The 21,050-nt window shown below is 44.7% G+C and overlaps 1 long non-coding RNA gene across 1 annotated transcript in view; it reads left to right on the top strand.

The window, feature by feature from the left end:
• The first annotated feature begins 726 nt into the window (after positions 1–726).
• The window catches only part of LOC132425452 (uncharacterized), a 39,849-nt gene continuing 19,525 nt past the window's right edge, over positions 727–21,050 (top strand). The window contains exon 1 of the long non-coding RNA XR_009519441.1: positions 727–848. This is a non-coding gene — a long non-coding RNA (uncharacterized lncRNA). The remainder of the gene's footprint in view (positions 849–21,050) is intronic.

The raw sequence follows: 21,050 nt of genomic DNA, 5'->3' as shown, positions 1-21,050 counted from the left end.
TACATTTAATGTTGTCGCAGAGGTCTCTTAGGCTGTCTTCATTTCTTTTCATTCTTTTTTCTTTATTCTGTTCTGCAGCAGTGAATTCCACCATTCTGTCTTCCAGGTCACTTATCCATTGTTCTGCCTCAGTTATTCTGCTATTGATCCCTTGTAGTGTATTTTTTACTTCAGTTATTGTATTGTTCATCTCTGTTTTTTTGTTCTTTAATTCTTATAAGTGTTTGTTCTTTGATTCTTCTAGGTCTTTGTTAAACATTTCTTGCATCTTCTCGATTTTTACCTCCATTCTTTTTCCGAGGTCCTGGATCATCTTCACTATCATTATTCTGAATTTGTTTTCTGGAAGGTTGCCTACCTCCACTTCATTTAGTTGTTTTTCTGGGGTTTTATCTTGTTCCTTCATCTGGTACATAGTCTTCTGCCTTTTCATTTTGTCTGTCCTTCTATGAATGTGGTTTTCGTTCCACAGGCTACAGGATTGTAGTTCTTCTTGCCTCTGCTGTCTGCCCTCTCATGGGTGAGAGTATCTAAGAGGCTTGTGCTAGCTTCCTGATGGGAGGGACTGGTGGTGGGTAGAGCTGGGTGTTGCTCTGGTGGGAAGAGCTCAGTAAAACTTTAATCTGCTTGTCTATTGCTGGGTGGGGCTGGGTTCCCTCCCTGTTGGTTGTTTGGCCTGAGGCAACCCAGCATTGGAGCCTACCCAGCTCTTTGGTGGGGCTAATGGCAGATTCTGGGAGGGCTCTTGCCAAGGATTACTTCCCAGAACTTCTGCTGCCAGTGTCCTTGTCCCCGTGGTGAGCCACAGCCACCCCCCACCTCTGCAGGTGACCCTCCAACACTAGCAGGTAGGTCTGGTTCAGTCTCTTATGGAGTCATTGCTCCTTCCCCTGGGTCCCAGTGCACACACTACTTTGTGTGTGCCCTCCAAGAGTGGAGTCTCTGTTTCCTTCAGTCCTGTCAAAGTCTTGCAATCAAATCCCACTAGCCTTCAAAGTCTGATTCTCTAGAAATTCCTGCTCCCATTACCGGATTCCCAGGTTGGGAAGCCTGACATGTGGCTCAGAACCTTCACTCCAGTGGGTGGACTTCTGTGGTATTAATGTTCTCCAGTTTGTAACTCACCCAACCAGCAGTTATGGGATTTGATTTTATTGTAATTGCACCTCTCATACCATCTCATTGCAGCTTCTCCTTTATCTTTGGATGTGGGGTATCTTTTTTGGTGAGTTCCTGTCTTCTTGTTGATGACTGTTCAGCAGTTAGTTGTGATTCCGGTGCTCTCACAAGGAGTGAAGCACAACCTTCTACTCCACCATCTTGAAACAATCTCACACACAGCATATTTCTAAAATGTAATCTTTATTTCTGTCTCACTCCAAAAATTATTATAAGGTAGAGATATATATAATTTTGTATCTCACATTTTCTCTTCATATAACGACATAAGCATTTTTCCACGTTGAGAGGTTCCTCAGAAGCATCACCTTTAATGAATGTATAATACTGCATTAAATGGGTTGGCTGTAATTAACTTCATTATTGCTCTGTTTGGGGGCATTTGACTGTTTTTATTTTTATTATAGATAAAAATATGGTGAATATCCTCAAAATATAGCTTTTCATATTTTGGTCCATTTTCCTAGGATAGACTCTCAGGGGTGAATTTACTGGTGCGAATATTTTTATTGGCTTAATGCAGTCGGCCTTCCCATCCATGGATTCCGCTTCCAAGGATTCAACCAACTGCAGATCTAAAATATTCGGAAAAAAACATCCAGAAACTTCCAAAAAGCCAAACTTGAATTTGTTGCACTCTGGCGTCTATTTACACAGCCTTTACATTTGTATTAAGTAACCTAGGGATGACTTAAAGTATACAGGAGACTGTGTATAGGTTGTATGTAAATACTACACCATTTTTTATAAGGGACTTGAACATCCCTGAATTTGGGTATCTGTGGGGGTCTTGCAACCAATTCCCCCATGGATACTAAGGGATGACAGTGTTTTTTTCTAAATTGCTTTCTAGAAATTGTTGTACTAATGTACGGTGCCAAGAGCAAAGTGTACAGTGCTCATCTTCCTGCATCCTCTCATAGATTATTTTTACTATCTTTAATTTAATTAAAGAAAGATTGAACTTATTTGTATTTTAATTTACTTATTACTAACTGAGTTAAACTTTTCTCTGTATGATTATTTACTCCTATTTTCAATTTGGTTAATTTTCTGTTTGGGTCTTTACAGAGTTGTCTATTTTTAACTATTGATTCATTTCTTGCTTGTGTTTACAACATACTTAATAAAGGTGTCAATCCTGTGTCATGTCATCCATAACTGTTCAAATTTATTCATTCGACAATCATTTATTGAGCACCACTTTGTGTCAGGCAATATCTAGGTACTGTGGACACATCAGTGAACAAATCAGATAAAATTATGCCTGTCTTCATGTTTCATCTCTCTCATTGGACAGTAATTGTAGGCTTAATTTATTATCCCTTCCAAATATACTGTGAGTAGCTAGAGGTTAGGGATGAGATTATAGCTTATTTATTTTGATTTCTCCATTGCCTTTCATCACATGTATGGCACATGGAAGATGCTCAATGCTGGTTTGTGCATAGAGACAGAGGCTTACAGGGCAAAATGTTCAAATTATGTTTCCAGCTCCCTAACATCTGAGCTCATTTTAGCTTAATGTTTTGCATGCACTATAATAAAAACTGGTCCCTCTACTGCCACCAGCCTAAGAAGGATGCTGACTCCATGATTATCAACCATAACTGCCCATCAGAATTACCAGGAAAGTTTAAAAAACAAAAACAAACCACCTCATTTCCAGTACCCACTCCTAGACTAACTAAGTCAAAATCTCCCATATTTTTTAAAGCTCCCCAGTGATTTTAATGTGCAGCCAGGACCAGAAACCACAGAAGAGGCTAAGATGTTTGAAGGAGGATCAAGTGAGAGGAACTGGAAGGTATTTCTTCTAGGGGGAAGGAAACAGAGCTGCTTGAGTTCTTTGCTTCTCCTTCCCTTTTTTATGTATGTAAATAGCATCCATTCATCCAGATCCACCCTTTACAGAGAGTGACCATGATGTGGAAAAGTCCAGAGCCAATATTTGATGGAAAGGATTATTCACTTTAGACACTCAGTGTAATCCTGAAAGCTACACTCAGATAGAAGCTCTGTGAGAGCAAGGACTTTGTTCTGCTTATTTTGTGTCCCCAGAGCCTAGTGCCACGTCTTGGGGATGCTTGTTACAGCACCTAGCCCAGCCTGACTAATTTACTCCTTGAACCTTCTGTGACACCTTCCCCAATTCTCCCAGGAATAAATGAAGCACATCAAGAAAGTACTGTTAGCCTCCACCATTCCCAGAGACAGGAGAAAATGCTGTGACCCGTTTGTCAGGCACTGCCTAGGACTTCTCTTACTGCAGTTACTTTTGGCCATCTGTTACTAGCGGGTGGCAGTGCGGGTGAGTTCCTGCAGGCTGGCAGCAGACGCAAGTATAGCAGCTCTGCCACTACTAGGAGGCTGATCTCACACCAGCTACTGTCAGAGAGGAAATGAGAGCTTTCTGGATGGCCCCACTTAATTCAAAAGTGGTTTAGAATGGGGTCTATTTTAAAGGGACCATCTGGTATAAATTCACATACTAAAAAGGGATAAATACAAAATCATTTTGTCCTCCTCAGAAACATCAAAGTCTTGGCCGTAGTCTTTTCTTCCACCCCTAGAAAATGTAAATGCCAAAGCAAACCTCTTCTGTTCTCCTTCCTCAGAAATGTTCAGACCAGGAGGCCTCATCATAAGTTTGGAAAAAAAGCAATTTCTCATGATACCTGGAAATATTATTTTTCTAAGTCAATCATTCTGTTTTCTTGTAAACTGTGAGCAGTTTATAAGAAAACAGAATGATTACCAGTTGCTTAGTTAACACTCACTGGAAATTAAATCTGATAACATAACTGTAATACGCAAATGACAGGCACTTTGGAATTCTCTGGTATTTGTGCTTGGGATGAGTTTTCCACAGCCTGTTTCTCTACCATGTAGTAGACGGAAATAGCCCATATAGTTTTTGAAAAACTCAACCATGAAAAAACAACAGTATAGGGATGTGCTGGGCAATCAAGAGGTTGTTTTGTTGTTTGACCTCCATATAGAGATGTTTGTCACTGTTGGTATCTTTCCCCTGGGGAATCATCTCTTGAAATCAAGAAGAAACTCATCTGTTGAACAGGTTGGAGAGAAGTCAGATGGCATCTCATTTCTATTTCAGAAAGACCAGAATCCTTTCCAGTTTGTGCAACAGCCTTGCCCAAAACACTGAGGTCACGTCTTAGTTTCTCCAGGAGAAACAGTTGCCAAAAAAGCCACCATCCTGTCCACTTTCGTTTCAAGTACTTTCTATACTCCCTGTGATGTGGGAGGTCAAGTGAAGAGAGCGACCTTCAGTTCCTGGTCAGACATGATGAGCTGTATTCCCCAAATGTTCATGCGCTGATTCGCAAGTTTTAGAGGCAAAGGAAGTTCAGCTCTTCCCCTAGCCTGAAAGTATCGTGCAGAACTTTAGGCCATGAGAGGACATAAGACCTAAATAGACATTTCTCCAAAGAAGACATACAGATGGACAAGAGGCACATGGAAACATGCTAATATCACTAATTATTAGAGAAATGCAAATCAAAACTACAATGAGGTATCACCTCACACCAGTCAGAATGGCCATCATCAAAAAATCTACAAAGTATAAATGCTGGAGTGGGTGTGGAGAAAAGGCAACACTCCTACACTGTTGGTGGGAATGTAAATTGGTACAACCACTATGGAGAACAGTATGGAGATTCCTTAAATAACTAAAAATAGAGCTACAGTATGATCCAGCAATACCACTCCTGGGCTTATATCCAGAGAAAACCATAATTTGAAAAGATACATGTATCCCATGTATCTTTTCAGCAGCACTATTTCATTGCAGCACTATTTATGATAGCCAGGACATGCAAGCCACCAAAATGTCCATCAACGGAGGAATGGATAAAGAAGATGTGGCACATATATACAATGGAATATTACTCAGCCATGAAAAAGAATGAAATAATGCCATTTGCAGTGACATGGATGGACCTAAAGATTGTCATACTCAGTGAAGTAAGCCAGACGGAGAAAGACAAATATCATGTAATATCACTTATATGTGGAATCTAAAATGTGACACAAATAGAGTCACAGATGTAGAAAACAAACTTATGGTTACCAAGGGGTGGGGGGTGGATAAACTGGGAGATTGGGATTGACATATACGCGCTGCTATATATAAAACAGACAACTAATAAGAACCTACTGTATGGCACAGGGAACTCTACGCAATACTCTGTAATGACCTATATGGGAATAGAATCTAAAAAAGAGTGGATATATGTATATGTATAACTGATTCACTCTGCTGTACAGCAGAAGCTGATACAACATTGTAAATCAACTATACTCCAATAAAAATTAATTAAAAAGAAAGAATTTTAGGCCATTAAGAAATCTAAGAATTCCTCCATTATAGCCCAGAATCAGTTGATGTCTTCCAATACATCTCAAGTAAATGTCAAGCTTTGCCGAGTGAATCGAAAGACATTTAAAAGAGGCATTTTGGTGGAACATGATAGGAAGTAGTAAATAGCTTTAGGGAAGAGGCAAAGTTATCTTGGATTTATGGGTCTTGCAAATATTTATGCAAGGTGCTAAAAAGTAGCATCTCTCCTTCTTAAAATTATTGGCCAAAGTGGGCTTACGCTTTTACTTTGTAAGTAAATATTGCTGCGACATCTTAAACAGATTTATTAGGCTTGTCACCAACAGCCAAATATTTATGTAAGCTCCACGGGTTGAAAAGGTAATTTAAGGAGACTGTTTTAACCACAGCATTGTAAATGTTTAAGGTAACATCCTGTCTCTTTGAAACCATCCCACCTAGCCATATCATCATATTTATAATAAAAAGACAACTTGTTCAAAGTGATGCATTATTTCCTGCTGTCCAGAGTGAGGCTTCTGTCTTTCTACTACAGCCAAGCAGAGAAAAAGAAATGATTTCAGAGAGATCCTTCTATGCAATACCTGGGAGGAAGCCACTGAAAATGTTACTAGTGGGAGTTGGGAGAGAGAAAATGTAACTGTTGTAGCAGATGCAAACACAGGCATACCTCAGAGATATTGAGGGTTCGGTTCCAGATCACCACAATAAAAAGACTATCCCAATAAAGCATGTCACACGATTTTTTTTCATTTCCCAGTGCATATAAAAGTTGTGCTTACACTATACTAAGGGTGCAATAGCATTATGTCTAAAAAAATCATATATATACCTTAATTAAAAGATACTTTATTGCTAAAAAATGCTAACCATCATCTAACAACACAGGACTGCCTTCAACTTGTTTTACAAACCTTCAATTTGTAAAAACAAACAAAGAAACACAGTATGTGAGAAGCGCAATAAAGCAAAGTGCTAATAAAATGAGTTATGCCTTTAAAAGGGAATCGTTTTATTCATTTATTTATTTTTGGTTGCATTGAGTCTTCGTTGCTGCGTGCGGGCTTTCTCTAGTTGCGGCGAGCAGGGACTACTCTTTGTTGCAGTGCGTGGGCTTCTCATTGCGGTGGCTTCTCTTGTTGCGGAGTACGGGCTTTAGGCGCGCAGGTTTCAGTAGGTGTCGCTCCCAGGCTCTAGAGCACAGACTCAGTAATTGTGGCGCACAGGCTTGGTTGCTCCGCGGCATGTGGGATCTTCCCCCATCAGGGCTCGAACCCGTGTCCCCTGCATTGGCAGGCGGACTCTTAACCACTGCACCATCAGAGAAGCCCTGAAAGGGAATCGTTTTTTTGTTTGTTTGTTTTTAATTTTATTTATTTATTTATTTATTTTTGGCTGTGTTGGGTCTTCATTTCTGTGAGAGGGCTTTCTCTAGTTGCGGCAAGTGGGGGCCACTCTTCATCGCGGTGAGCGGGCCTCTCACTATTGCGGCCTCTCTTGTTGCGGAGCACAGGCTCCAGACACGCAGGCTCAGTAATTGTGGCTCACGGGCCTAGTTGCTCCGCGGCATGTGGGATCTTCCCAGACCAGGGCTTGAACCCGTGTCCCCTGCATTGGCAGGCAGATTCTCAACCACTGCGCCACCAGGGAAGCCCAAGGGAATAGTTTTTTAAAATGCAATTAGACCTTGCTAAGAATACACAGATCTATTTACTAGTTGTATTCATTTTTCAATCTATTTTGCTTTAAAATACCTCAATAACTACTGATAAGATTTGGTCCCAAGTCTGGTCTGATTATCAGAATAAGCTCTGTGTGTGTGTGTGTGTGACTAGCTGAGTGAATTCTGGGCTTTGCTAAGCTCTGACCAGTCTCATTTGCTTGTGGTCCTATTGGCCTCAATACCAGACTATGATATATCATTTAGGACTCTTTCAATTGCTCATGAAAGAAACCAAACTCAGCTAGCTTAAACTACACAGGCCATGCATTTGCTTACATAATGGAAAGGTCCAGGAGAACACCTTCAGGCACAGTTGGATTCGGGTGCTCAGAGTCGTTGCTAAAATCCTTTGCTCTGCTTTCCTTTGTACTGACTTCACTCTCAGGCAGGTTTTAGTTTTGTGGTGGCCAAGATGAGCCCCAGAAGCTCCAAAAAATTTTTTTCTACCAGCAAAACTATGGACAGAGATTTAGTTCAGACTGGGATACAGGGCTGTTCACAACCATCATTGTGACTTCACGTGCCTTCCTTTGGAAACAGGGGTAGCTTATGGGAGTGGGGTCAGCTGTGATGTGACCCCATAGATTGAAAGAGGAAAAGGTGTGCCTCCTGGAAAAAAATCTGAGTGAAGTAGCAAAAGCTGGAGTTTGCTGAATGAGTAAAAATGATGGGTACCTTTCATAGTGATGGACAATCACAAGAAACTCATTTTCAGATTCTAAAGATGACACAAAGATATACGTGCTGAACAGGTATCTAGAGACCAGAAGCTACCTGCAAAACTGGTAGTTGGTGACATGCCGAGAAATTAAGAGGATGGGGGAGATCAAAAAAAAAACTAGTTCATCTGCGTAGAAGTTTACTAAATGCCCATCACTAAGAATTTCACCAGATCTGCTCAAATTCGCTAGCATCCCAGTATTGACTAACCTAACGGCATAGTTAAGGATTAAGACAGTGTATCCCAAACACGGGCCCTGTTTCACCTGAGGTGCTTATACAAATGCAGAAGCCTGGGGCACAGACCTCCTTATCATGCCATCTGGGAATAGGATATCAGCATTTTCACACACTCTTTAAGAAATTTTTTAATAAACTGGCTTACATGGCAAAATCTGGGGACTTTACACCATGGGGTGAAGGTTTCCATTTAGTTCCATTTGTTATCTTCTCAGCAGCTGGCGAGTTGACATATTGCTGTTGCCCCATGCACAAGAAACAATGGCCCCAGGTTATGACTAGAGTATAGATGGAGTGTTTTAGATAACAGAATTAGTGGCGTAAATTGAATTAGCTCCAATTCTTCATCTCCAGAGACACATCCTTGCCTTAACCTCATATCGGCAGAGAATACTTCCCCACGTCTTGACTTCGAGTTTGCCCGTATATCTTACTTTGGCCAATGGAATGTGGACAGATGCAACAGTACCTAGTTCTCAAGAGACCTTCTGTATCTCCAATTGCCCTCTCACATTTTTGCCAAAGCACTGAGAGGAGTTTCCCCTGAGTAGTTGCCACCTTTCATTCCAGGCCCAAAGTGAACACATTCGGAGCAGAGCTCCCCAGAGAAATGTGGCTGGACCCACAGCTTGAAGCAGAGCCTCCCAGACACACCAAACTTAGATCAGCCAAGCTCACGGATAGACTCATGAGAAGAAGCGATTGCTGTTTTAAGTCACTGAGTTTAGGGTGGTTTCTTAAGCAGCCTTGTGTAGCAACAGAGCTAACCGATACAGTCAGGGGCTATGAATATCTTTGGGGGATTGGTTTGGTTTGTTTGGGGTTGACTCCTACCTGAATTGAGGAAAGCAATTTGGAGAATAAGCAGTGGCAATTTCAGTAGGAGAGATCTTTCTGGGTGACAGGTGGCCCTAGCTTCATGGGAATCCAGAGAGATGAAGGTGGAACTTGTGTTCATTGTTAAGTACCGTTATCGTAAACAGTAAATATCGAGGGCACTTACTGTACGCCCAGGGCTGGGGGAAACTGAGAGGTGTATAGTAGGACCAGGGCTCTAGAAAAGCTATGATCCCACTGCAGGACCAAACCTGGGATGGAGGGGCTGAGACCACCCCCTGACACTATATAGATATAGGAGTAAGACCTAGCCAATCAGAGCATTTCACTCCCCTTGGCTACAGTGATTAGTTCAAGGATGGGCACATGACCCAAGCTAGACCAATAAAACTCAATTCCTAGACTTGCATTGATATTATCAGGAAAAAGAAGTTCCTTTCACTAAGGATGCTTAGCAGACAGGTTGTGAGCCTGGACTGCGGTCTCCTCTTTGCTCCATCAGGGGAGAAGCTGTCTGAATGCAATTCCATCTGAATTGATTCAGACTGGCTAGATTTCTTTCAGGGCACACTGACTGAGATATAAGAACTTTAAAGTGAAAAGATTCTTCCTGATTCTACCCACCACCCTAGTATTTACACCCAACAACCCTTCATCACAGAAGTTTCCAAGCCCCCAGAGCTGAGTGGATTGACTTGGAGTTAGTGACAGTCCTTTCCTAGTGGCTCGCAGGGTTTCAGGAGGGCGAAGCTGAAAGCTCACTTGATGCAGTAGCTCTAACTGAAATCCATTTCCTTCCTGATGTCTCTATTCTTACATTATGGTTGAGACTGCCCCCCAGAACCTCTATATAATTTGCAGGACTCAGTGCAAAATGAAAATTCAGGGCCCATTCAAAACTCACTCTGAATTTCAAGACAGTAACCACAGAACATTAAACCTGGTGTGGACTCTTCTGAGTGTGGGACCCATTGTGACTTTTCGGGTGTCACACACAGGAAGCCGGCCCCCCTGCCACCTGGAGGGTAGTCCCCATCACCAATGTCTACCGGTGTTAAAGGAGGCACCAGCCAAGGGTCCAATCCTGGGTGGAATCAGAAGATGATCCCCATTCAACATTCATGGTACCAACAATCTCCAAACCGCCCATCAGGCAAAGTGGTTAAATCAAGTGAGGGCCAACCCCAAGGAGAAATCGGCTGCCTTCTCCTGCCCAGCCCAGCCCGGGAGCTGAAGGAAAAGGGCAGACACAGCAGTGACTGGGACCCTTTCTGCAATCCCAGTACCCCCCCACCAGCTGGGCCTTTCCCAGCAATCGTTCCAAAATTATTTGTCTATGAGCCCCCAAAGGACTTCAGATAAAATTCTGACTTGCTTGTGGGTTGGAGCGATCGCAGGTGTATTGCAAAAGTTGCACAAGAGGAGCACAGCATCTTCACTGCTGCACGTGGACAGCATTTCAGGACAGCCTAGAAATGCTCAAGCCAGACTCCACCGAGGTAAGACGAGGCCCTGATGCTGCAGCAACTCCAGGGGCTCCCAACGCAGAGCAACTGCTCAGCACGGGCAGACATTTGGCCAACAGACCCTCCTTTGAAGTCCAGGCAAAACTGGGCAAACTTTCCTGCCTGGAACATGTGGCTGTCAGTGGGAGGAAGGGTAGCGTGGAGGCCCCAGCTCTCCTCCCCCAAGGTTTAGGAGCCGGCGCTTCCTTTCCTACAGAGTGAGAGCTTCTGTTGTCCACACAGAGCTCAAAGGCTAACCTACTCCTCGTCGTCTTTAAAAAACTCAGCACAAAGCTTAAGGCCAAGGTGAAAGTGCCCGCTCTGTGTGCTGCTGATTTCCCTTGAAAGAAATAAGAAAGGGGATGATGTAGTTACGGGTGGAGAGTGTCTAAATCAGTGGTTCTCAAAGTGTGGTCCCCAGACCAGCAGCATCAGTAACCTGGTAACCGGTTAGAAATGCAAATTCCAGGCCCCACCCCACATCTACTAACTCAGAAATCTGGAAGGCAGGGACCAGTAATAGTTTAATAAGCCCTCCAGGTGATTCTCAGGGTGACCCTCGTCGCCTAAAACCATCGCACCACTCATTTCCAACAATAAGCATCTTAAGGATGATCACGATGCTAATAACCAACATTTATTCCACATTTCTGTTTGCCAGGTACTGCGCTAAGTGCTTTTCCATGCACGATTACCTTTATAAGCCGCACGGTTTTGGTGTTTTGTCATAGCAGGCTGTGCTGAAACAATTGGAGACCCCTAAAATAATGCTGCCAGGTCTTGATGGGATGCAGTTGGGATACAGTATGTTCAAGATCAGCATCTGTATCAGATTGACACGCACCACACACAGCAACTATGCCGGGCTCTGGGCATCTTTGACTAAACAAGCCGATAGAGAACCACAGTACAGTGTGACACAATGGAAAATAGGCCATAACTGAAGTATGCAAGCATCCTCTGCTTATGCTGACAGCTGACATTGATTGAGAACTTGCTGTGTGCCAGGCCCCGTTCTAAACACATCATGGACTGTTATCCTAACTGAACAGAAGAGGAAATGGGAATGTGTATCAGTGAATGCGTGTCTTGTTTTGCTCCAGGTTACACGGCTGGTAACTGATGGTACCAGAAATCAGACTCAGGCAGTCTGGCTCCAGAGTCTGGGGCCCTTAACCACAACACTACCTCCTCTTTAATGGGATCTGAAATGGAGTTTGGCTGCAGAGAGAAGTGTGCCCCGAGTCCCCCTGACTCCTACATCAGCCACCGACAGAAACCAGATCTAAAAGGAGCCACAGAAGTTCACCCAGCTTGACCCTTAGCCACAGCCCAGAGAAGATGTTATTATCAATAGATGAAATAAACAAAGTGCTTAGGTTAAAAAACAAAAAAGCATACAAAAAACAAAATAGCGTACAAAAAACAAAAAAAATAAATGGCTGAATCACCAAGCGTTTATGACACGTGTGTTCAATTTGGTGGGAGTCTAGTGGGCCATAAATCAGAAAAGGCCTGGGTGGCTTACCGGGGCCTCCTCACTGGACTGTGTTTGTACCATCCCAGGGCTGGAGCTGCAGCTCTGTATGAGGCTGGTCGGACCACACGGAACTCCTGGGGCCTGGCACGCTGCTTGTTTGCTGGTGGTTTTGCTAAAGGCCGGCCCAGTCCAGCGGGCGGCTGGAAGGCCTCTCCTACTCACATCCAGCCCCTGCCCCTGCCCCCCCACAGCTAGGCTCAAGACTGCTGCCAACATCCTGCCTGACACCCTCCACAAGCAAGAAGGGCTTTAGGGAAATGGCCCTTGGGCCCCTTGCTGGGTTATGGGGACCTCTGCAGAGAGAAGCCAGGTCAGAAATGAACCAGAGGACCAGCCCTCAGCAGCATTTCTGCGGAGAGCATGTGCGCTTGGTCCTTCTCTTGTTCAGCACAAAGTAAAAAGACTCGTGGGGACTCCGTGGTAGGGTACTTCAAGCAACCCACAACCTACGTTCCCTGAAATCTGGGGAGACTGGGACTTCCCTGGTGGCACAGTGGTTAAGAATCCGCCCACCAATGCAGGGGTCATGCGTTCGAGCCCTGGTCCGGGAAGATCCCACATGCCACGGATCAACTAAGCCCGTGTGCCACAACTACTGAGCCCACATGCCACAACTACTGAAGCCCACGTGCCTAGAGCCTGTGCTCCACAACGAGAGAAGCCACTGCAATGAGAAGCCCATGCACCACAAGGAAGAGTAGCCTCCACTCGCCACAACTAGAGAAAGCCAGCGTGCAGCAACGAAGACCCAACGCAGCCAATAACTAAATAAATAAAATAAAACTATTATTAAAAAAAGAAAGAAATTTGGGTAGACTGGTATTCTCACCTAAAAGGTCTAAAAGCAAGTGTGGGGTGGAGTAGCAGCTTGCCTAAGAAAGGTCAGTGCTTGCTGGGTTTGGGATGGGGGGGGCGATGTTGCATTCACGTCTCCCGAGCCAAGTGTGGACCCTGAGGAAGGGAGCTGGTGGTGGGTCATCTCAGAAGGGATATTGCACAAGAGAGCCTCCTGGAGGGATGAGGTGACCCCAACAGAGCACCAACCAGAAGCCAAAGACTGGGGCAGGGGGCAATTTTAGCCATTCAAAGCAGACATTACCTCAGAGGAACCTCAGATGTGAAATCCTCAGTGCTGGGGACCCAAGGAACCCAAGGAAGTGTAAGCTTTGGGGCACACAGCACGCAAAGGGCCATGATGCTAAATTGCAGTGACAACTTGGCCCTGGTGCTCTAATTCACCTGATCCCGCCTCCACTCCATCCTGACCCTAGAGAGCAAAACAACACCTAGAAGAAGAGGAGGTCTAGCGAGGAAGGGAGAAAAAAATTACTGTATCCTTGTCCACTGCAGTCCCACTGCCTGAGGCAGGTCAGAACTAGAGGAAGAGAAAACGTTCTCATTGGATGAGAGTTCAGAGTTTATTGGATGAGATTGGCCTTTTCATATTTGAAATTGACCAAAAAAGCTATGGGATCTGCCTGAGATTTCACCCAACGTGTAGTAAAGAATAATTCACGTCTTCAGAGTATCTGAAGGGAAATGGTGAGAAAGGAAAAGGTTGCTTTCTAGGTAGAATTTTTGATGTTCAATTCATTCATTTATACCTATTCATACATTATACACACGCATCTCTCTTTGTGTATCTATTCATAAGGATGTCCAGGAAAGGCAGATTGGTGCTATAGGATTCAAAGATGGTACAGCATTATAATAGGAGTGATGGGAGTTTCGTAGGAGACAGTCTGGTCAACAAAGTGTAAAGCAAATGCCAAGGATATGTCTTGGATTCTTGGAGACACAGCATGACCATATGTCAAGAATCTGTCACTGAAAAGTCAACACATGACAAGTACACAGAAGATGATGGGGAGAAGGATGGTATTTGGGAAAAGGTACCCAGGCTGAAAACTCAGTGTGGTCAATGCAGCATCAAGTGTCCACTTTGTAACAGCAGATCAATTATTTCATGTCTTTTAGTGGGCATTTTGTGGGCACTCACAATGTGCTTGGAACCATCAGGATATATGGGGGGTTTTTTTTGTTTTTTTTTGCGGTACGAGGGCCTCTCACTGTTGTGGCCTCTCCCGTTGCAGAGCACAGGCTCCGGACGCGCAGGCTCAGCGGCCACGGCTCAAGGGCCCAGCCGCTCCGCAGCATGTGGGATCCTCCCGGACCAGGGCACGAACCCGTGTCCCCTGCATAGGCAGGCGGACTCTCAACCACTGCGCCACCAGGGAAGCCCTGGGTAGTCTTTTAAATAATAAGCATTTCCATCACCTAAATGGAATTTCTTACACTCTTGACTCATGATATAATCAGGTTACCTTCTCTTAAAAGACCCTACCCTTCACAGAGTAGATGTCATAGAACCCTAATTTTCTAATAGAGTCACTATTTTAACAAAGTGGAAAGATGTGTGTGATGTGGTAAGACCAGCGTTATCATCTACGGAGGAGCAGCAGACTAGCTGATCTGTACTGGATGGCGGATTTTTCTTCACTTTGGTACTCAGGGCTCACTTGAGAAAAATGTTAGCATCCAGCTCTTAAAATACTGTATACATTTTAGATTAAATATGTTTGACTAAACACTGTCTTAGAAGAGAGGAAAATCTACTGATTAAAGAATGTCTCGGCATGATGCCTTTAAGAGGAAAATCCCAACATGTTTTTGTTTTATTTATTTATTTATTTATTTATTTATTTACTTATGGTTGCGTTGAGTCTTCGTTGCTGCGCGCGGGCTTTCTCTAGTTGCGGTGAGCGGGGGCTACTCTTCGTCGTAGTGTGCAGGCCTCTCATTGCGGTGGCTTCTCTTGTTGCGGAGCACGGGCTCTAGGTGCACAAGCTTCAGTAGTTGTGGCTCGCGGGCTCAGTAGTTGTGGCGCACGGGCTTAGTTGCTCCGCGACAGGTGGGACCTTCCCAGACCAGGGCTCGAACCCGTGTCCACAGCATTGGCAGGCGGATTCTTAACCATTGTGTCACCAGCGAAGTCCCCCAACAGGTTTTAACTAAATTCACAGATAGCACCATCCATTACATATTCATTTCTCTGTGGGAAATCACAGCAGAGTCAAACCTTATATCCTCTCATTTGACATCAGTTGAATTAAAATGTTTTGAACACTCACAGGTGATGCAGCCCTGGATGAGCTCATGGTGATATCAAGAGCTGGTACAGCACTCACCAGGTGCTAGAAACCAACCTGTTTTGGTCTGGCAGGAAAAGTAACGTCAGGACTGCAAGTGAATCCTTTTGCTGTGTGTCATCCTCTCCTCGTTATCATAGTGCACATGTAGTCCTAACCCAGAAGCAATTTTTAAAAAATGCCCTTTAGGAGCGGAGAGAGCTCTGGGCTGGGAGGCAGAAACCTCAGTGTTTGTAATGGCTCTGCTGCTGAAGAGTTGTGTGACCCTGAAAAAGTAACAGTCAGCCAAGGTTTCTGGTGCATGAATTCCTCCAGCAAATGTGAATTTGTCACCTGCCATGCAAGCTCTGTGCTAGCTCTGTGGAGCTGGCTTCCATCTCTCATCTTGTAGTCTTTCTGACGCTCTGTGTATCCAGGCACCAGAGAGATATGGGTGTAATCTCATCACACACACAGAGCAGACAAACATGGGCATGGGTGTTTGTGGCAGAGACTGCCAGTTGTTCTTCAGTATCTATTCTCCTGTTCTTTCATTGTACAGAATCCTTGACTTTCACTTGGGCACGAGGCCGCCCCTTCCCTCCTCCTTGGTAGCAGCAAAGTTCTGGCCAGTGGGATGTGAGAGGAAGTGATGTGTGCAACTTCTGAATTATGCCCTGAAAAATAAGAGGGCATGCCCTCCTGTTCCTTTTTCCCTCTTCCTACTGGCCGGGATACAAGCAAGGTGGTGAGTAATCTTGTACCATGTGGATGGGAAGGATAGCAGAGAAACAAGATGGAAGAAGCCTGGTACCCTGTATTGGTTGTATTATTTCTCTATAATAATCCACCCTAAAACATAGTGGCTTAAGTAACAAACATTTATGATCTCACAGTTCCTCTGGGTCAGGAATCGGGGTACGGCTTTGCGAGATCCTCTGGCTCAGGGTCCCTCCCAAGGCTGCTGTATCTTAGGGCGCAACTGAGGTGGGATCCACGTCCAAGCTCACTTAAGTGGTGTTGGCAGCCGTCAGGTCCCAGCTGACTGTTGACCTCTGATGTCAGTTTCTCGCTCTGTGGGCCTCTCCATGGGGCAGCTCACAACAAGGCAGATGGCTTCCCCCAGAGAAAGCAAGAGACAGAGAGAGAGCCAGCAAAATGGAAGGCAGTCTTTTTGTACTCCAGTCTCAGAAGCGACACCCCATCACCGCTGCCACACACTGTTAGAAGGGAATCACAGGATCCAGCCTCCATTCAAGGGGAAGTGATTACACCAGGGCATGAAGACCAGAAGGGGAGAGGGTCACCAAGAGCCGTTTTAGAGGCTGCCTGCCGTGGATCCTGACACCGTGGAGTTGCCCTCTCCTTGCTGGTCTGTTTATGCTCCAACCACGAGGGGAGGTTAAATAAACGCTCATCTTCTTTAAGGCAGGGTGTACATTAGGGTAGCCACAGCTGTATTCTAATTGGTAGTATTTGTTTCATTCTAGGAAACATTATCCCAATTAATGAAGACCCTGCAGTAGCCATTTTCTGGAATAACTGCCCAACTAAATCCTTTTCTTGGAAAATTTCCCCCTTTCTCCACCTCCGCCCCACCTCTCCTTTCTGGGAACTTCTGTGACCACTTTTGTAACAAATAACTTCAGTCCTCCCTGGCTTCATCTAATTGAAGAAAGTTTAAATAGCTGAACTAATGGGCCAACTCTGTCCCGCAGGCATTTAGAATCGAGATCCAGAGACCCTGGTCGGTGCCCTGGAGAACCGGGCATCATGTGAAGCTAGGACAGGGTCTGCACGTACATGGGAAATCGAGAAAGCCAGTTGCAGAGAGAGAAGGAAGGAAGAGGCAGATGTGCAGAGAGAAGGCTTCAGAGTGGCTCAGCTCAAGCCTTCCTGACCAAGCACTGCCGAAGCCCAGCTCTGCCCCCAACCCCAGCATGGGAGATGCCTCCGTACCATTCCAAAAACATGTCCTCACCACCCCCCACCCTTTTCTTTTACTTAAACTAGTTTGAGGGATCTTCAGACCTTTGAAATTAAACAATAGCTGACTACAAAAGGCCCTTCGTTTTTGTGAGTTTTCAACACCTAACCTTAACATTGTCTCAGACAGCCCATGGCATCCTCAACACTCTCCTCTACTTCCTCCCTGAAAAAATAATGCAGTCTTGCTGGAAAACGCTGGGGTGGAGTCAACAGAGCCCACTCGGAAAGAATAGTGCCAGGGAGGGCACTGTGTCTACATGTCTGTGATCCGATTCATTACTTAGTTGGAGGTCAGAAAAGGAGATGTTTTAGGGGGACACAAAGGACTAAAGAAGTCATCTTCTCTTGCCTTAACCTTCTGTGCGCTCACATGCTGCCGGTCTAGACCAAAACCCAGTTACTCTGCATCCTTGTTACTGAGTCGTTAGAAAGACCCCCCACTCTGAGCTCACCCACACATTCTTCAAAGCCTCTCGGGTTCCTTTTGAGTTCCCTAATGGCTCTCTAAGAAGCAGTCTCTGTTCTGAGACAGCGTCTCTCTCCACACATCCTCTCAACATGTTACTCTCCGTCTGAAATTTTTACTGCAGAATTCAGGCCAGGGTGCTGCAGATGGGTTGTATTTCTTTAGTGGAATTCTGCACGCCCCTTCCTGAGTCACACTCTGCATTCCTTTGATGCGTCCTCTGAGCTGAAGGGTCACTGGGCAGCAAAGCTATTGGTTGCACAGCCCCTGGAGGGCTTGTACCCAACCTTATCCTAGCAGCTGACCCTCTTGTGTGGAAGGAGGCAAAGTGGGATATAGTAAACAGGAAGGCAGCAAGCCCTACTTGGCCTGGAGAGCAGGAAACATCAGGGACCACGCTCAGCCCTGGGCCCAGATCACAAGCTTCTGAGTTTGCTACGCCTCCCAGGCCGGTTCAAAGATCGTTCCAGCAGCTTGGGGCTGTCAGTGCCGCAGGAAGAATTTGTCCTAAGATGCCACCTCAACAATTTCACGGTTTCTGAGTCTGGTGTGATAGGTGGATAAACAGATGGATGAGAGGAGGAGAAGGTGGAGTTAGAGGGAGCAGTGAGGGACAGGCTTACCCCCTGCCACCTTATCGTAAACTGTTACTGACTCCACACACACACCCCCTGCCGTACTCCCAACTTTCCCTCACCGAGCTGTATTTCTCTATTTCTGCAACCTCTAACACACTTTATTTCTATCATCTGTCTTTCTGTTCTAGAATCAGCTCCACATGAGGGCAGGGATCTTTGTTTATACCCTGATAATTCCTATGAGCCTGCACAGTGCCTGGTACAAAACAGGTTCTCAACAAATATTTATTGAATGAATGAATGGATGGATGGATGGATGAGTGAGTAAATTTCCCCAGGGATGCTTTTAACAATATTCTTACTACATGTCTTTTACTTTTCTCCTCCTGTTCTCCAAACTGGGAATGCCCTCTTCCAACCCTACCAATCATAATCTGATTCATCTTCCACGGGCCAGCTCCAGTTCCACCTCTGCAGTAGGGCAGGAGAGCCAGGATTCCAGAGTTCAAATCTCTAGTCTACTGCTTGCTCACGGTGGAACCTTGATTAAGTTACTTCATATCTCTAAGCCTTAGTTTTCTTATCTAATGGGATTACTGTGAAGATGAAGTAATACGATTTCTGAAATATGCTTAATTAACACACCTCTGCTACTGCGCCCCAGTTGGGTACCTTCTCTTCCTCCTTTGAAGACCCATATTACATGAAGTGTCTCTTAAGAACTTGTCACATTTTCTCTTATATTCTAGTTGTCTTTATATATATAGTACTTTCCTTAACAGAAGGGATCTTCTCAACATAGCTAATCATCTGAGAAACGCAAATCAAAACCACAATGAGGGGGCTTCCCTGGTGGCGCAGTGGTTGAGGGTCCGCCTGTCGATGCAGGGGACACAGGCTCGTGCCCCGGTCCGGGAGGATCCCACATGCCACGGAGCAGCTGGGCCTGTGAGCCATGGCCGCTGAGCCTGCGCGTCCGGAGCCTGTGCTCTGCAACGGGAGAGGCCACAACAGTGAGAGGCCGGCGTACCGCAAAAAAAAAACAAAAACAAAACCCACAATGAGATATCACCTCACACCTGTCAGAATGGCCATCATCAAAAAGAACACAAATAACAAATGTTGGCCAGGACGTGAAGAAAAGGGAACCCTCGTACACTGTTGGTAAGAATGTAAATTGGTGCAGCCAGTGTGGAAAACCGTATAGAGGTTTCTCAAAAAACTATAAACAGAACTACCATATGACCCTACAATTCCATTCCTGGGTATATATCCAAAAAAATCAAAATCACTAATTTGAAAAGATACATGTACCTCAATGTTCACTGCAGCATTATCTACAATAGCCAAGATATGGAAGCAACCTGAGTGTCCATCAACAGATGAATGGATAAAGAATATGTGGTACATATACGCAATGGAATACTACACAACCATAAAAACGAATGAAATTTTGCCATTTGCAGCAACGTGGATGGACTTGGAGGGCATTATGCTAAGTTAAGTAAGTCAGACAAAGAAAGATACCGTATATTATCACTTATATGTTGAATCTAAAAAATACAACACACTGGTGAATATAACAAAAGAGAAGCAGCTCACAGGTATAGAAAACAAACTAGTGGTTACCAGTGGGGAGAGGGAAGGGGGAGAAGGGCAATATTGGGGTATGCGGATTAAGAGGTATAAGCTATTAGGTATAAAATAAGCTACAAGGATATATGGTATAGCCTGAGGAATATAGCCAATATTTTATAATTACTGTGAATGGAGTATAGCCTTTAAAAATTGTGAAACACTATATAGTACACCTGTAACTTATATAATATGGTATATCAGCTATATGTCATTTAAAAAATAAAAATAAATGAAAGAAAGGGAAAAAAAGAAGAAGGGTCCTTCTGACACAGTACTTTGCAACTATATACTCTTAAACACCCTCCTTGAGTATTTATAAATGCAGCAAAGAAGTACCTAAGTCCAGGAGCGAACATTGCTGGGAAGAAAGAGAGAGGATGAGATCAGTACTCAGAGGCTGAGTAATATTCCACTGTATACATGTGCCACATCTTCTTTATCCATTCCTGTGTCAATGGACACTTAGGTTGCTTCCGTATCTTGGCTATTGTAAATAGTGCTGTAGTGAACGTTGGGGTGCATGTGTCTTTCTCAATTAGTGTTTTTGTGTTTTTCGGATAAATACCCAGGAGTGGAATTGTTGGGTCATATGGTAGCCCCTTATCTGGAAGGGCTTGGAGGATGGGATATTGTGATGCAGAAACACATGATCAAAAAACCATTTACCCAGCACAGCCATTCCACATCACGAGCCGCAACTCCATACAAGTTTCTGAGTGAGAGCTCGTGAAGAGGAATCGACCGTCTCCTGTGCATCAGAAGCCCTCAGGAGTGAAAGTCAGCCTCAGACTTGAGGCAGCAAAGCCTTGTCTTCTGAAGAACAGGACCTGCCCCTTGCTGTTACAGGAACCCCTGGAAAGTCGCTCATGATAAACACTGGTATGTTTCTGCAACCTGGCTTTCTTCCCTTCAAAGGTTCCTGAACTGGTGGCAATTAACAGATCTGGGGAAGCCAAGAAAATGCACTGTGAGTATAAACAGCCTGACAGGACATTTACACAGCAGCAATCGGAGCAGAGCACTCCTTCCCTGGTGTGCCAGAGGCCAGCAGGGGAGATTCTGAGAGCAAGACGCCCATCTTTTCTCTTCTTTCTGAGATGGACTTCTTCTGTCCGTTACAAGAGAGCCTGGTTGAGTTCTG

The sequence above is a fragment of the Delphinus delphis genome, chromosome 5 (genome assembly GCF_949987515.2).
Source record: "Delphinus delphis chromosome 5, mDelDel1.2, whole genome shotgun sequence".
NCBI lineage: Eukaryota > Metazoa > Chordata > Mammalia > Artiodactyla > Delphinidae > Delphinus > Delphinus delphis.
The sequence above is the reverse complement of the archived record's forward strand: the minus strand, read 5'-3'. Positions and strand labels throughout refer to the sequence as shown.